Consider the following 17,401-nt stretch of genomic DNA (forward strand, 5'->3'; position numbering starts at 1 on the left):
AATCCGAGCATCGGCGAATGTTCGATTAGATGTCACCGATACTTACTCATAACTTATTTAACCCGCCATCCGATTAACCACACACAATTGCAGGAGTGTAAATATTTTGGCGTTGCAATTTTAATTCCGTCACTGGCTGCTGGCTGTGCACTCCATTGCGAATTCCGGGTGAATTTTGCAACACGTGTTGCAACTTTTATGAGCCTCGTTTTTAGGTCACTAACTTGGCTGTCAATCAAATGTAGGTGTGGGCGTGGGCACTTGGCCCCATAGGCCACAAAAGCACCCAATCAATTTTCCCATAAATCAGGACTCACTGCAAAGACTCAGCAATTACAAAACAATTAAATTGTCACACCGAACAGTAAAGAGCAAACTCAGTGGCAGTGTCATAGAGCGGGAGGGAAAAGTGGGCCAAGAGGAAAAGCGCTATCTGCTTGACTCTCCGTTCTTCGTTCTCCATTCCCCGGTTTTCCTTTTTCCTTCTCGACAACTGCGACTTGGACATCCGATTGCTGCTCCGTCAACACGTTTCCGCTCTAACGTGCCCAGCAGTGAGAGAAAATGTTGAATAAATTTCCACAAAACAAATACATGTAGTCTAGAAAACTAAACTGTTTTTAATTATAACTTTGAATTATTAAGTAAGTTTTTAGTCAAGAGTTTCTTGAAAAATATTACAAAAGTATGAAATTTATTAAGAATTGTTTAACGAAATTGCCTTATATTCTCCCAGTGTAGCCTGGTCGCCCCGAGGAGGAAATGGAAAAAGTGCACAATATAAACTTCATTGGGCGCCAAGGCCAAATCGAACTGGCCAGCTCAGCGTCTGTTTCCATTATTTATTTGCAGCAAATTAAGCCCGGCCCCCCGAATAAAAGAGAAGGACCTCCGCTAGCAGAAGGACAGTTGGGCAGACGGACTTGGCAGGGGGCAAGTCAAGTCAAGTGTCAGCATAAATGAAATTTCCCACCACAGACTTCCGGCAAACAAAAGGGGCGAGCTGCGCGGATGGTCGGTGGTTCGCTCCCTTTTAACAATGCATGTGCATAACAAAGAGCAAACGTCGGGTTGAACTTTTCACGGATTCCCATTCCCTTTTCACTTTTCCTTTCCCCGGCGCCTTGCCATTTCCCCTTTTCCCCGCGGAATTGGACCTCGGACATCGACACACTTGGCTGACGCCCATTAAGGTGCAACAAAATGTGCATACGGGAAGTGTTTTGAGCAGGTTACTTTTGCATCCGAGCGAGGGTATTTTGCACAATTCAATTGCAGAGTCATTTCCGGTCTTTCGAGTTGGCTTCAATTGGGGTTACTACGTGGGATTTTGATATCCTCCTTATAGGGGGTTGAAAATGTGGTTGAGGGAGTGGCGAGACTTGGCAAAATTTAATATTAAATATTATGATAGTTGTTATATGTTAATGTAAATATTAGTTTTAAGTGTATTCTTTGGCTTTTTGTAACTTCATAAAATTTATTAGGTATTTTTATACCCTTGTAGGGTTATATAATTTCAGTTGGAAGCATGCAACGCAGCAAAGGAGTCATTTCCGACCCTATAAAGTATATATACTCAAGAGATCAGTATGATCATCACATCTATAGATAAAATCTTAATCCTGCTTCTTTTACAATGTTCCTGTGACCTCTAGAAGTGAACAAAAAATCCCAAGAAATCATAAGCTTCCATTTGTAGGCAACTCAAGACCCTTGTTTCGCTTGCTGCTGCTAATAACAAGCAGTTGCCAGCTGTCTTCCTGTTAATCACTGCACTTATTCCCCTCTTTTCCGCTTCTGCTCCGCCATTTTGTGGTCGCACACAAATGAGCCGCATCACTTCCGCTCCGCTCCGCCCTGTGCTCCTTTGAAGGTGTGCGAATGCTCAGGGACTGGCAGATAACAAAGTATAGTCAGGGGCAGGCAAAAAAAAATAAGGGAAGTATATGTACAAGTTCTATTGAAGCGTTACATTTGTGGGGTTCCGTTCGCTTGGGTTTCGCTTCTGCTTTCGCTTTTTGCCAGTTGCCGTTGCTGCTTTGTGCTAACTTTTTTAATGAACTTGTTGATGTTGCGTGAGCTGAACTTGTTGTACTTTATTCACTTTTTGCTGCTGCTGCTGCTGCTGCCGGTTGTCTGTCAAATGATTTGCTCAAGTGCGGTGACGGGATGTGCATGTGCAATGCGTGTAATTGACTTTTGAGCTCGAACATTTGGCACTCAATTAGCGGCCACTGCAATTGAAAAAGTTATTTTATGCCAAGCTGCAAAAAAGTAAGGCAATTCATGGGGGAATAAAGAGTGATGTAATGCGGCTTAAGTGTAGATTTTCAATAGTTAACTAAGCTTAGGTTTATTATCCAATAAATTCTACATGTTTTAACCCTGTAACCCTCTTTTAACATTTATTCATCACCTTTACCCCGGCCTGTCTCATTGCTGAAATATGCATTACACTTTTGGCTATACATTTTTGGCAGCACATAAAGCACCCCTACTCTCCCTCACTGCCTGCATTATGAATAATTAATAACAATTTAATTAAAACTGTCTAAGTTGGCACAGGGCGCTCCGCCGTCGTTAAAACTAATGCGGCCTGAGGGCTGCCAAGTCGAGCTAATAAATCAAGAGCGCGCTGAGGAAACTGATATGCCACCAGATCCGATCCCTTACCAAAACTGAAAGTCTGCTAGATGGATGGATAATGGTAAACTAAAACTTGCAGTCAACGGGGCGTTAACTGGCTGACAAACAAGCCGACAACTGAAAACGTTACAATTAATGCCATCACAACCGGCAACGGCAGTCGGATAAACAATGGCCACGACGAGTGCCTGACAATGCCAAACAAACGTGGCCAACTACACAGAATGGTCCAGTGGTCACTCAACGCGGTGGCCCTAGATCCGGGGAGGTACAGAATATATGTATATATATAAATGTATTTGGGGGGGTTATTCGGAGAAGGGTGAAGAGATCTGGCATGTGTTTACACATTGTTTGCCTGCATAACTTGTTGACTTGTTCGCACTAATTGTCAAACGAGGGCCTGGTATTGTATATAAATACAGGGTTAAAGTCAAGTCTTTAACTAGCGAGGAATCTTTACAAATAAACCTTAAATCTAACATAAAACCAATCTTAATATTAAGTCTTAAAGCCAACAATTAATCATTCTGTATACTAAGAAACTGCCTTTAAAAATCCACCTTTAATAGCCTACTTTTCCAGCATTCCTCTGCCTAAATAACTGACCCTTCTTATTGTCTCCTAAGTATGCTGAAGGAAGACCCAAAATACCAGAGTTAAATGACCCAAAATTGTGCCACATTTTCTACGCATTTACTCGCACACACAGAACACGGGTAACTATCATAAAAACGAGGCTAACTCTCGGCACTAATTAAGTCGAAACCTTAGCATTTACCTTGGGGCAACTCTGCTCTTGGGGGTATGTAGAAGGAGGAGTTGCTCCGAGAAGGATCCGTATTATTAGGAAACCCTTGTTGCGAAGGCTTCCAGGCACATAAAAATGTCATATGTCAACTACAGGTTGCCTTGTCAGCACTCATTAAGCTCTTAACCTCATTCGTGCATACACAGACACGGTTACAGATGGCCCTCTCGCAAGGATATGAGACAGTGCTGCACACATGCGTTAAAAAATACAAAAAAGATAAAAAGATTTCATATATTTAAGCTGTAAACTTTATTTCCATCTCGGTAAGTCCTAAAAGATTCCTTCAAAATTTGAAAATAAAATACTTTAAAATAAAAGCTTTAACACACATCTTCAAAGGGAAGTTGCTGGTAATTTTTCCAGAAAATTCCACTTAAGAAAAAGGAAATTTTCTAGCCGGAAAAGACGATAAATTGCCAGCACTGGCACACACTCATACATAGACAAGCACTCGGCATCCTGGACAAATGCAAGTGAGCGCTTTATTACCAATGTCGACACGCCCGGAAAATGGCAGGACATTGGAGTGCTGGCAAGGGGCTTTTGTCTCAGTTAAGCAGGGACTTTCCCGGCCATCTCTTTAAGGAAAACGAAAGGAAAAAAAAACGAAATTATGAATGTGCAACACTCGCGTAATTCGCCGTCTTTCGCTTTTCTCGAGAGCTGCCTTTCAATTAATTTAACTCGTCCTGTTTTTGGTCCTTTTCCCCTGCTGGAATGAATGAAATCAAATTAATTACGAGAGACGACGACGAGCTGATAGCAGTTCGTAGGAAGGATACGTAAGTCGCTTCCTTATGCACATGCATGCAAATTTCTTTTCATAATTTATGCTCCTCCTTCCGCTGGGTCTCCATCGTCTTCCTTGCCGTCTGCGGGCTTTGCCATTCATTTTAAGTCATTTCCCAGGCGAACCCTATCTGGGCCCCCTTTATCATTATCAACTCCATCAGTTAGGCAGTGTGCCAGGCCAGTGGTAAATAACCTAAATAACTAACTAAAAGGGGGTATATCCAACGTTTTAAAAACTTTGTTTTTAAAGATTTGTACATTAAATTGTATAAGTTAAAACTAAGCAAGTTTTTAGGGATATTCTAAATATATTTGAACTGCAGAAATGGATTTAATTATAATTATTATTTATTAAATAATATTTATTAATTAAACAGCAAAATTATATGTACTCTGTGATACTCTATTATCAATCAAAAATACATTCCATTATTTTTTTGCTCTCACGCTTCCTTGCTTAGTTTGTATGTTATGCTTTGTGTGTGTTTATAACTTGATTTCTGCTCTGTTTGATTAAGGATGTCGAACACACCCAGCCACAGCCACCCACTCATTCAAGGATATACATTGGCAGTCGTATGTAGTTTTAGCTTGCAGTCATTTTCCGCTTGGATATTGGATTTCAGTTCGTATTTCCCCCATTTCCCCACACATATCGAATGGGTCGGCCTTATTGTTATCCCAGATCCTCTCCATGAATTTCCTTGCCAGAAGCCTTGGCAGCTTTTATACTAAATGAAACCAAGTTGCAATATCCACAGCATTGGGTTTCCACAAAAATTATGAAAAAGGGAATTATGTGTCCCCTGATTGATGACAGACTCGACTGTCAAAACAACTTGAATCACAACTTACCCTCTTCTGTGTGTCGGTCTATTGAACTTTCAACTCGGCGAAGTCGCAATCGGTCTGCTGTCTGCAATGAAGAAATATATATATACATTCTGTTATTTACTTATGATGATTAAAATGCATTAATCAAGTCAAATGAAACGCATTAAATGTTGACAATATCTTAATCACAGCACAGTTATCTACGTACTTAATTAAGCTAGAAGCAATTCAATTAGTTTGGCTGACAAAGTTGAGGCCCTGAAATTCACATGGGACTCACAGGTGTGCTAATAAAGGAGCTCAGAAGTCAGAGTGAGAGAGAGAGGGGCGGGGCTCCTCTGGTGAGCCGCAAAATCAGAAATGTTAATTAAAATCACTGAGCGTTGAGCCTAGGCGACAGGCATGCTAAGCAGTCCCCGAAATCTGTGGGGAATTCTGCAGGGAATAAGGTGTAGGTAGGTAGGGAAAATCCCAGTTGGTTGGGAAAACCTCTGACCACAGCGGCAGCGGAGGAAGACAAATGTTGCAGATAGCAATCTGGTTGGGTTTATTAAATGTGGTATAAAGATGCCAACTGTAAATGTATTAAGTTAAAAGGCAGGGTAATAGAGGTCAAAGTTCAACGGGGAGAACATTTTATTTGGTAATTTTTAAGGCAAGATATTTGTTTTTTTAATAAACTATACTTAGGAGGGTATTCTGATAAATTTAATTAAATTAAATAGGTCTTTCTTCAATTTCTTGTTTCGATTTTGTTGTCTAAATTTAATAAATTAACCTTTAAAATAACTTCTTAAGATTCTCTTTATCCCTGGATAATTTTTACTTACAATTTTGAATACTTTTTAATACAGTTCTCTCTGAAATTTCAATTTAAATTGATTATTTTCCATCAAATACATTAATTCCTACCTAATCTCAAGTTACAAAGGCTGCCAATATTGACCCTGTTTCCTTTCAGGTTTCAACTTCTGTGCTGCAAATAAATAAAGGTAAAACCATCACAGAGCCGCAACAAAGCAGCCAGAATTGCATTTAAAATTCGTAATGGACGTACCGGAAATACAGAATTCCGATCAGGAAGCACGGGGTCAGGAAATCAACTGAAAAAGTGCCACAAAAAAGTGCGCAATACCAAAAGCGAAAGCTCACAGAACAAAAACAGAGCAGATACAAAAAATAAAAGAAAATGTCCTGCAAAAAAATCAACCAAAAGCGAAACGAAGGTTACAGAATAAACAAAGGAGCAGAAATAATATTTGTATTAAAATGTGCAACGCTGGAGGGGCGGCGACCTTCCTTCCTTCCCTTTGATCACAAATTGAGAGCAAGCAGCGAATTTAATAAACTGGTAACCGAAAACCAAAGCCAAAACCAAAACCAAAACAATTAATGAGGCAAAAACCTTAAAGCCTCGCCGAGCCCTTAATTTCGATGCTGAGCCGCTTTAAGCCTTGGCTTTTAATTTCGTCTGGGCGAAAGTGCTCGATAATTCGAGTTCCGGTCTCGGCAGCAGCTCAACTCAACCCGGCAACCCGGCAAGTTGCATTAAAGCGGATGCTAACTTTCATTAAAAACCACTTAGCCCGTGCAGGGACAACAGGGGACTGGTACAGGGAGCGGTTCAGGCTCCTGCCGGCCCACTTGACCCGCCACTTGACCCACATGACCCGGCAACAAAGCCAGTGACGCCACGTGGATACATCCACTTCTCCCGCCACCCGAGTCTCGGTCTTGTCCTGGAACAGAAATCCCAGCTAGTTGGCTTCAAGGACTTAGAAGTGGGGGCGTGTCCGTCCCGAGGGCACATCGTTAGTCATATTTTTTTCTGTGCCACTGTCCTGCCCTGTCCGCGTGCAAACTTTTTGGCAAACACGAGAAGCCAGAAAGAGATATTTTTAATTAAATTAAATAACAGTGCGTGGTGGCTGGCCAGGGGGGACTTCCCCTTCTTCCAGCTTCTGGTTTTTGGGCCAGAATGCAAAAGTCAGAAAGTGCTGCATACTTATGTGGTCAGAAGTTTCAACCGGATTAGAGATTTGATTTAAAATCTTAAAACCAGACACAAAGTTAAGCCAAATATCCGAGCAAGTAATGCCACTGTCACCGGGGCTTACGTCAACAAATTGAAAGCTTCCCCTTTATTAAAAAGAATATTTCTGAATTCGGAATACTTTCCTGACTAATTGTCGAGCAGTTAAAAACTTTGTCCTCTGTTGATCAAGAATATTTTTACCCTGCCACAATGTCATGTGCAAAGTTTGTCACAGAAAAAAGCATTTCACATACGTTGCCATTTTTTTGCGATTGACGTTCGCTTATTTCTATTTCATTACCACTGGTATTTTCCTTTAATTTTTCGCCGCCGAAAGCAAACAAACAAAATCACCAAAAGTTGCAAAATGGCAACGCAGAAATAAAAATGGAACAAAGGGAATAGAATAGACCTTTGGGGAGGCCAATGGGGGCACTGCAGACAAAACTGCAAAACTTTGGCGCGGCTTTCACTTTGTTCCTCTTTTTTTTTTGGCCCCACGAATGTTTTCTTTTAATGCCGAAGCGTGAAAACAAAAAACTTTTTCTGCCGATTTTAAACGGCGACACTAATGGCCCGAAATTGAAATGGATTTGTCGGGGCCCAAGCTTGTGCAAATATGCCATTGATGTGAACAAACAAAAACGAATCTCCGACGAGTAAGTTTGTCAAAAACGTCAAAGGCATTATAAGCCAAAATGAGCAATTGATGGAATCGATTTTAAAGGAAATTTAATTTAAAAACTTAGATTTATTGAAAGAATACTTTTAAGAAATATTATTTGTTATCGTAAAGTTGCTATAATTTTTATACCCTTGTATTATAATTTCAGTCAGATGTTTGCAACGCAGTGAAGGAGTCGTTTCAGACCCTATAAACCATATATATTCTTGATCAGCATCAACAGGGGAATCTTTCTAGACATGTCCGGAAGAAATCGATTTTTTGGCCATTTTTCCAAAATTTTATAAGGGGTTACATCATTAAAATTTTTGATTTTGATAAAAAATCGAATTTTCAAAATTTTAAAATGAAGTATGTAGATTTATTAACTGTAGAAAATCTTGCACAGAACAGTTTTCCGATTTAAAATTAATGCTCTTTTGGCCGAGTTATGATATTTTTAATTTAAAATAAATTAAGAAGTTTTTTAATATACAAAATCAGATTTTATAATACAAAATAATATTTTTCCAAGTCAAGGAATCATTTCCGACCCCATAAACCATATATATTCTTGATCAGCATTAACATGCGAATCTTTCTAGACATGTCCGGAAGAAATCGATTTTTTGGCCATTTTTGCGAAATTTGATAAGGGGTTACATCATTAAAATGAGCACAAATGGCCAAAAATTTTGATTTCTTAAAATTTTAAATTTGGTATGCAGTTTTTTTTAATTAATATAAACTAACCCAAAACTGCTTTCCGAATCGAAATTAATGCATTTTTGGCTTAGTTATGATATATTTTAATTGTTACCTGCAAGGGTATACAAGCTTTGGCTGGCCAAAGTTAGCTTTCTTTCTTGTCTTTTAATAATTTACGAGCCCAATCTTGTACTTTTCTCTATAAATTAAACCAAAAGAATGTTTAAAAATTCTACAAAAATAAATTTAAAGTCAGACAGTTTTTTTTTTATTTATATACAATTAATTTCCAAACATCAATTATTTCTAGAGCTCTCCTAATATAAATAAACTCTATTTATTGTTTTAACTTTTTAAAACTCCATTTATTTACATTTTATATTTGCATTTTAAGGCTTCAACCCACAAATAACCCTTGGTAAATATTGGTATATTTATTGCCCCGCTTCAACTACTTTATTTGTTTTTAATGGACACACTTTTTATTTTTATTTAACAAATTAAATGCAGAATTTCTGGCTTGGCTAAATGGCTAGCACCTTGTGCAAACACTATACTCTAACCGATATACCGACATATATGTAATATATAGCTAATATGCAAATCGAATGCTAATCAGCGACTTGCAAACGAAATTCAATGTTGATATACGCTATCTATTACAAATGAATCCCGCAGCCAGCGAAAGGATATGAACCAATTTGTTTGTTTGCCGGCATGTTTGTGTGGCCCAAATAGAACTTGGCCAAAATGCAGCGCTCCATTTCCGCAAACAAACAATCGAACAAAAGCCAACCAACCCAACACCGATGTGAATGAACATGGCAAGTTTCGAAATTTTGTGCTTATTTCGCTTTAGTCTATACCGAGTCCAGGCCCCCCCGGGCCAAGATAATTAAAATTACTAATTGAAAATGTCCGACAGATACACGGGCAACTAACTACGGGATAAATTTACCGCCGCCAGGCTATACATCATCTGCCCCTGGAAAATTCAATTTTCCAGAGCAAGAACCTTGAGCGGGCTAATATTTAGCGAGCGCCCTTCGAGCGATGCGTTTTATGGATTACTTGGTAGCTTCGCAGATGAAGCCTTAAACAGGAATTGATTGCCAGCACGAGGGGATGATGAGAGTCAGGTCTTCGCAGGATTTTAATTTAATTCAATATTTTTTTCGTCCTTCTATGCAGATTTTTTCTTTTGAAATTCTGGCAGTCGGGATGCCAGAGCGAGCCAAAAACTGTGCGGGTATTTGGGTCAGAAATGCATTAGAAAGTGCTAACTAGCTGAAATGCTATCCGATGCGATGGCGCACATAAATACTGCAGCTAACTTGGTCCCCGGCGGGCGGCGTTGTAAACAAACTTTTGTGGTCAACGGGTCGGCTAATCGATATCGCCCGGAAGGAGAACAGAGAAACCCAAGCCTTAGCGACGCTTGTGGTTACCATATCACATATTTTGTTCCTTTTTTGATATTTTTAGCATTAATTAAATTGGGTTCCTGGCAACTTTAGCACTTGCGGTGACAGAGAAACAACGCGGCCAAAAATGTTCGAAAATAAAAAATATTAAATTTCTGAAGCAGTGCCAAGGATTGAAGGACACAACATGATTTAGTTATGGCAAATATTTGGCAGGCAAGTAATTAAAAAATGTAAAAATAGATTTATTATGGTATACTTAACTATATATAGTATGCTTTATGCCACTCTAAGAGAACTTTTAAACCCTTTAATTAATAGATTTTCCTGTCTAATCTGGACTACCTTCAGTAGGCTTGCAGTTACATTTTCGTGATCGAAATGCTCTTGGTTTTTTGTGGATTTGCACTCGAGCACGCTGCCGGCCGCCACATAAATCTTGAGTGCAAATTTTCGTTTGGCCCATAAAAAATTAACAATGCGTAAAGGGGCACTGGCAGAAGTTACGAGCCAGACTGAGTCCTGCCGTAAGCCAGGATTTCTGAGAGAGCTTGCCAAGTATGTCCCTGCTGCACTTGAGACCCACAAATACACTGCAGCCGCCGCACACTTTTGGTATGCCAGTGTGTATGTGTGTGTGTGTGGGTGGGTGGCCCTCCTGCATGCCTCATCGCCTACGAGAGTTCACAGAGAAAAATATACACAAGATTATCAAAAATTCAAGTCGAAAATGAATTAATTAAAATTAAATTTCAAGAGTGGATGAAGTATTTTATCCAATATTTTTCGATAAACATTTATATTTCACAGGATAATCCCAAACCCTTTAGCTCCTGTTTTACTTTCAGTGCTGAATTTGGATTGAGTCCGATGTTTGCGGTCAGTAGGTTCGACTCTGCATTAAGTAAGGCGGAACAGGCGCTTTCTGCCTCAGTTCTATATGGCACAGCCTTCACTTGAACAGAATCCTGCAAAGAGAGCGTCTATCTGGCTGTCAGAATGTCTGCTTTTTTGGGATGTGGATGTAAGTGCATTGGGGACCATCGCTTGCGTACTCCGCGTGATGCCCTTAATTGTGAATATGTGTTAATGTATTCCCTTTTGCACGTTAACATTTTATTCTGCCATTTAAAATGCTCCCAATCTGGCCTTAAGCCCCGTTCAGTACTCCCAAGGACTGGTGGGCGTTGCAAGGGCGGAGTCCTGTCCAACGTGACACTGAACACGTTTTAACGACGAGAAGCTTCTGGCCCCAGCCCTCATAACTTATGCACATAGATAAGCGACGGCAGGCAGGTCCTCCTCGTCGTCCTTCGGTCCCAAATTTCCATCCTTGCGGTGGCTGCTTCGTATTTTTCTTCTTTTTTTGGTGGTTCATGGTGGGAATTTTTGGGGGACGAGGGGCTTAAAATGCTGCTGGCCATTTAAGCAAATTATGAAATTTTCATAATTCTGTATTGTAATTGCTTAAAGCTTGGTAGAAATTCGAAATGAGAAGCCGCAGGTTCTTAAGAGCATTTGAATAATACATCTAAAGGCTATCAGTTAAATGATAATTTTAATTAAATGTTATCATTTAACTCTGTTTTAAATCTCTTTAAATATTTAATAAATAATCTTTTCAAGAAGACTTCCCCTCAATCTGGGCCTAATCTCTGTGGCTAACCGCAGCAAAGAAATTGTTCTTCGGTGGCCAGAAAGCCTGTTGTTCGATTAACCACAGACGCCTGGACCACATATAATACATATATATTTATATACATATATATCCTGGCTAGCCATTATTTATATTTAATTGTGCTGACCGCAATGTTGGCACGTTACACCTCAAATTGTAATTATTTCCTTGATGGAGTCGGGCACACACTCGTTGCACGTGCCATTAATTATGAAAATATTGCCCAAAACACTTGTAAGGCAAAAAGATGCCACATTTCTCTCCATCTCTTTTCGGTCTTAATTTTCCCTCTCTTTCACTCTGCATTCTTCCGTCTCTCTCTCTCTCTCTGTGCAAACAAAACAGAACTCTGGTTGTTACTTACATTAAATTTAAAGTATTTACCACAATATTTTCGCTACACTTGCCGCAAATTGTATTTTCAGCAACACACATCAAGTATTTTTTATACGGGAGTGTGTTGTGGTGTGTGTATTTGTATTTTACAAAATGTATTGTGTTTTTTGAGTTTTCGTCTGGAATGGAAAACCCAGCTTGCCGTTTTTGTTTGCTGCTGCTGCTTTTCGTCCTTTGTGGCCTTGGCCACGTCCTGCGGACCGTGTTTTTTGGTAGTACGTGTTTGTGGGATTTTACGGTAGCCAAAGTGCGATTTTGACCGAGAATTCCAAGGAAAACAAGGGTATATTACTTAAAGATTTCTTTAATTATTAAAAAACATTTTTAAATCAGCTTTATTAAACTTTTTAATATTTTTTAAAGTATATAAAAGAGCATTCCTGGATTTACCATTAATTATTTATTTATCCCTTGACTATAATCTCTCCATTTTTAATTTTCCAGGGCAATCGGGATTCGTTATCCTCATTTAATTTACCTTTCTCGTCCTTTCCAGTCAAGTACATACAATATTTACTGAACCAAATTAAGGACATGAAAAATCTTTGCTGCCAAATTTAAACAAGCAGAAGGCGAGGCCGAGAGGCTCAAATTGAATAAGTTGGCAGCCGGGATGGTTAGTGAGTGAAAAATGTCTTAATGAAAATTAGGCTGCCAGACGATATTGTTCGTGTGAAAGGCAAGAAAAGCTTGGCAAACTTAGCATGATTCGGGGGCTGGACTTCTTAAGAAGCCAGGACACGTAGGCAGCCAACACACAGCCACAGCCGCAGGGCATTTATTCCGTTTACAATTTAGGCGCAAAATTCCAAAAGGCCCCGCAAACGTGCAATTATTCAAAAGTGCAGAGAAAGAGTTTTCGCATTAAACGTGTAACTTTTTGCCAAGGAAATTGTTCATAAGTTGGAGACAACTTTCGGTTAACTTTTTGCGGCTAAAAACGAGCCCAAAAGGGAAACATTTTCATTTTCATTCTCATTCCAGTCAGCATCTAATTTATCGCCGCAATTTGCTAGCTGCTGTTGTTGCTGCATATTAATTTAACATAAACGGCTCACAACCGTCACCAAATTGCCACCCAAAATGATTACACGACTTACTGGTTGTCCTTGCTGGATGTCCTTGCCGGATTGCCGGCTTTCTTGCGGATTTTGGCAACGCGCCGCTGAAGATCAGCATCAAATTACCCTAATCAAATTGTCATTACGCATATTTTAAGTAAATGAGTGCGTGAATTTAGATCAAATTAGCAGGCGGCAGCAACTGCCAACGGGCTGACATTCAATTTACATGTGATTTTGGGCCTCTACATTTTTTACGACCCCCTCTCAGAGAGCAGAAGTTAATGTGCCTGGGTTTTATTGGGGGAGAAGACTGGGAAAGATGTTCATTTTTCTTAAATTTGCAAAGGAAAATACTGCTGGTTTTGTTTGATATGTTTCTATGTAGTAAAGGGCATTTTTTAAAGCTTTAGAGGTGACTATTCACTTTTTAAAAGAACTTTTAACTTAATTTATTTTAGATTTACTAAGCTCTGCCTTTTCTCTAAAACCCAAGACTAAGATATAAGTAAATTTATTTTCCCCTTCGTCATATCTTCACACACGTTCTGCTGAAGTATCCTTCGCCCTCCTGCAAGAAGTTCCGCAAACAAAGACCAGTTTTGTTGAGTAGTGCAAATTAATCAGGAACGGGTTAACCGCCGCTTGGATGTTGAGGCGCTCAAAGGCTTCCCCGAGCTGAGACGCTCGCCAAACAAAATAAAGCTTAGTTAGCGAGCAGTTTAGAAAAGTTGCAGGGAAAAAATAAGTAAATGTAGAGCGGAGCATATAAAACTCTTAACAAGACATAAATGGACGAAGAATAAGCAGGGATAACTGAAAACTTTGGCACACATACACATACACACAGCCAGGACATGCGGAGAACAAAGTTCGGGGAAAAACACCTCCAGGATCGCGGGGTTGAGTTGAACTTTCCACTGAACTGGAGCTGAACTTTTATTTGTTTGACTCGTGAGCAACAAACTTTGCTTCCATGCTCCTTCAGCACCAGTCTGCTGCCTGTCCTCCCTTGTTTCTTATTCTATTTCTGCAGAAAGTCGCAGTCAGTGATGGTAAATATAGACTTGATAAACAAAAAAAATTATAAAATAGCCAAGTTAAATGTTGAAAGAGCAGTAAATAAGGTTATTTGGTTATTTAAGGCTTTAATTAAAGTTTTAGTGGATTTTTAAAATGCTTTAAGAAATATGTAAAATCTTTTTTCATATTGTTTTAACTTTTAAAGGTTACTAAAATCGATTTCTTAGGACTAAAAACTCTTGGAATATTCCGAAATTCAGCGCTTAATTCATAACTTCCCGTTGAAAATGCATTTTAAATCCTCTTATCAAACCTAAATTCAAAGAAATGCCTTCTAAAAAAGCAAAACTTTTCTTCCCCTTTTAAAATAGCTAAAAAATCACAAACTAGCTGAGTTGGCAAAACCGACCAGCCTCAAAGTGGAACCCAAACGAGCAGAAGAACCGCTCGCCAAGTGCACTCGAAATTACTCGAATGATACTTGATGGTTGCAATCAGCCCAGCGCAGACCCCCAACCGAAGGGCAGACTTCATTATTTTGATGGCAATTAGCAAATTGAGTTCTATAATATTCTTGTTGTCCGCTTTGCAGCACTCCGTTTCGAGTTCTTTTTTCTTTAGTTTTAATTTTATTGTGTGTCTCGTGTGTGGCGGAATCTTGTCAAGCAATTAGTGCAGCACGACTGGCTCACTCTGCGTATGCCTGATGCAACTGGATTTCTTGGCATTGTAATTAACTAGGTTCAACCCCGAAAAAAAGGAATATATATACGACTGACCCTTGGTGAAAATTCCGGCGAAAAAGATTCTTATTTTCGGTTTTCTGGTCGCGGAGGCAGCTGTTAAAACACGGATTCGCTGACATTGCAAACAGTTTTGTGGGAGTGAAAATCATTTAAAGCGAATCTCTGTTCATTCGTAGGATACATGGTGAAAAAAATTCAATAATAATTCTATACTTTCCTGATTTAATATATTAATTTTAAAATTAATTTATAGACTGTGAAATAATGTTCCAAACTAACTATTTATTCTCTAGTTCTGTTTATATATCTCTCAAGTCTTCCCTCTATTTTTTTCTGTGTTTCTGCATATGGTAAAATTTAAAAGCTGTTTAGCTTAACCTTTTTGCTTTCTCCCACCCATTGACACCCACTTTAATGGCTCAATCATCTTTGCAATTGTTATGTTCCTGAACCATTTAACCTCATTGCCTGCCAACGAGGGTTCCCGGCAGCAAAACCAAATGAACTGGAAACACAATTTCTCAGCGCCTGATTTGTCGCCTTGTTGTTTCCCCCACACACGATAATAATGATAATGCCCATAATATTATGAATATCAGAGAAGGGGGGTATGGAAAGCGAAATATGATACGATACTTTAAGCTGCAAAACATTGTCTTTTATGCGGTTACATAACCCCAACGATGACAAAGCCAGTTGAAAGTTGGCATCGCCATTGATCCATGTTGACAATTTTTTGGCGGGTCGCGAAAAATAAATAAATATGCCAAGTTATTCGCATACTTTTACACTCGACTGCTCATCGCATCGTGTGTGGCCCAGGGAGTCCCAGGAGGAGCTGGGTTGGAAGGGGGAAAAGATTGTGTTTTGGTTCGCCCGATTCCGTGGCTCAAACAGTTTATTTTTATTGCCGGGCGACGCGACTCCCCGGCATATCGATGCCGTCTGACAAAGGCAAATGCCACCATTTGTCATTTGGACAACGAGCTGACAACAGTTCAGTGCCACTTGTCACAGCTGCCAGGAGAGAGCCAGAGCAGCAGAAATCCCAGTTGCAGGCACTTCAAAATATTTACTTTTGGTTTAGATTATTCGAATAAACAAATAAGCAAAGGTTAAGTGATTTAGGGAGGCTTGAATAAATTATTTTTGGGTGATTTTAGTACATTTATCCATATCATAGAAGTCTTAAACCCATTAAAAATCTTTTAAAAAATATTTAAAATAATTATATTTCCCATTTAAACTTTACTACTAATAAGAGCAATTTATTTACCAATACAAAATCAATTTCTTAATAAATTTCCTTAAACAAAAATTCCTTTACCCTTTTTGTTATTAAATCCACACTCTCTGTCTTTGAAAATTGAAAAAACCCCCCAATTATATTTTTCTTTTTTTGCGTAATGGGCTCAAAGTGCTTTTAATTAAGCATCGATATGTGCTTAAATATGAAAAGCCTTTACATATTTAATTAAAAGGAAATTGTATCCTGTTGCCCATCTACAAAGGGACTTTGTCCTCGTTTTTTAATTGCGCATTTCATGCATTTTAATGCGACTGCCCACATAAAAGACAGACAGAGCCCCCAAAACCCAAAGAGGAAAACGTAATGAGCTCAAAACCAAAAAAAAGGAAAATTACACAAACCAAAAATACATAAATATATATAAATGAAAACAAATTAAAAGCAAGGCAAACACATAAATTTTATATGGCTTTCAACTGAAGAGCAGCACATTGATATGGAAATAAACTCGGGGCCGCTAATCAAATGTAAGCACATTTAATGTTTAAATAAACAGAAATGAGTTGATCCAGCGCAAATACTAGGAGAGATGTAATGAAAAGAGCTAGGAGCCGAGAGCTGAAAGCCCCAAAAGACCAAAAGCTGGCTTAGGCCCGAGGTCTGCCTCGATTTTTCCTTTTGATTAAGTCTCGCATAAATATTTATGTGCAGCAGCAGCAGCAAATATGCGCATTCATGACAGACAAAGTGGTATTTAATTGAGGAGTAAAATATATGAAGCACGTGGCGGTAAACGAAATAAGAATTTCAGAGATTCAAAGCCCAGGAAGGCAGAGAATATTGAGGATGAGAGAGAAGGTCTTAGCCAGAATTATGTTCTGAGTTTATTTTATTTAATTTTCTTGAGCAGGAAATACACAAAGCAGATATTCTAAATTAAATAACTGCAGGAGATTTAATTACAAAAATAACTAGAATGAATAATTAAAACAATTAACACCATAGAAAATCTCATTAATAATTGCTCACTTCTGTAAACAAAGTAAAGATTTTCCCCCTTCAAAAATTCATTTTTAGCTTAACTTGCATTTCTTCTAATTAATAACGCTCTGCTTTTATTTATTTTTTATTTCCCACTGCTTATAAACTTATGCTCATTTCAATCCCCAAAATAAACCCCTTTATCCAATGATCATAAAAACGCCAACATAAACTTCAATATGAAAGCAAACACATGCGTTATGCGATGCTTCTGTGCGCGGAGATATGCCACTTGAAACAAACAGAAAAAGAAAACATAAATTTCGTTATTGAGTTAGCAGAGCCAC

General features: G+C 38.8%; 2 protein-coding genes across 3 annotated transcripts in view; one reads left to right on the plus strand and one right to left on the minus strand.

Annotated features, from left to right (window-relative positions):
- LOC108082860 (uncharacterized) overlaps positions 1–6,610 on the plus strand; it is a 48,268-nt gene extending 41,658 nt beyond the window's left edge. The window contains exon 3 of the transcript XR_011444562.1: positions 6,051–6,610. The gene's annotated coding sequence lies outside the window, so the exon portion shown is untranslated. The remainder of the gene's footprint in view (positions 1–6,050) is intronic.
- Positions 1–17,401, minus strand: part of rdo (reduced ocelli) — a 56,458-nt gene that overhangs the window by 35,434 nt on the left and 3,623 nt on the right. For both annotated transcript variants that reach the window (XM_070284345.1, XM_017178433.3), the window contains exon 2: positions 5,111–5,171. The gene's annotated coding sequence lies outside the window, so the exon portion shown is untranslated. The remainder of the gene's footprint in view (positions 1–5,110; positions 5,172–17,401) is intronic.

This window comes from Drosophila kikkawai, chromosome 2L, assembly GCF_030179895.1.
Source record: "Drosophila kikkawai strain 14028-0561.14 chromosome 2L, DkikHiC1v2, whole genome shotgun sequence".
In the NCBI taxonomy this organism is placed as follows: Eukaryota; Metazoa; Arthropoda; class Insecta; order Diptera; family Drosophilidae; genus Drosophila; species Drosophila kikkawai.